This window comes from Lupinus angustifolius, chromosome LG15 (assembly GCF_001865875.1).
Source record: "Lupinus angustifolius cultivar Tanjil chromosome LG15, LupAngTanjil_v1.0, whole genome shotgun sequence".
Lineage (NCBI taxonomy): Eukaryota > Viridiplantae > Streptophyta > Magnoliopsida > Fabales > Fabaceae > Lupinus > Lupinus angustifolius.
Window position 1 is genome coordinate 10,711,042 of NC_032023.1, and position 931 is coordinate 10,711,972.

Sequence of the window (931 nt, forward strand, 5' to 3'; positions counted from 1 at the left end):
GATGAGGATAGGATGAGGATAAGAATGTGGAAGAGGTTGAGGATGAGGATATGGATAAGCATAGGATGAGGAGGAGGAGGAGGATAATGGATAAGGATTGGATGAGGACTAGAATGAGGATGTGGATAGGATGTGGATGAGCAAGAGGATGAGGATGAGGATGAGGACGAGAATGAGGATTATAATATGGAAGAGGATGAGGATGAGGAAGAGGATACGATGAGGACGAGGATGAGGATGAGGATGAGGATAGGATGAGGAGGAGAATGTGGAAGAGGATGAGGAGGAGGAGGAGGATGATGATGAGGATAGGATGAGCAAGAGGATGAGGATGAGGACGAGAATGAGGATGAGAAGAGGATGACGATGAGGATGAGGATAGGATATGGTTGAGGATGAGGATAGGATGAGGGCGAGAATGTGGATGTGGATAGGATGTGCATGAGGATGAGTATGAGGATGGGATTAGGATGAGAATGTGGATGAGGAGAAGGATAGGATGAGGATGAGGATTAGGGTGAGGATAGGTTGAGGATAGGATGAGGAGGAGGATGAGGAGGAGGAGGAGGAAGAGGATTGGATGAAGACGAGAATCAGAATGAGGATAGGATTAGGATGAGTATAGGATGAGGACGATAAAGAGGATGAGGATAAAGATAGGATGAAGATGAGGATAGGATGAGGATAAGAATGTGGAAGATGATGAGGATGAGGATAAGGATAAGGATAGGATGAGGAGGAGGATGAGGATAATGAAGAGGATGAGGATGAGGATAGGATGAGGACTAGAATGAGGACGAGATTGAGGAGAGGATGAGGATGAGGATAGGATGAGGACTAGAATGAGGACGAGATTGAGGAGAGGATGAGGATGAGGATAGGATGAGGATGAGGATGAGGATAGGAGGAGGATGAGTTTGGAGATGAGGAA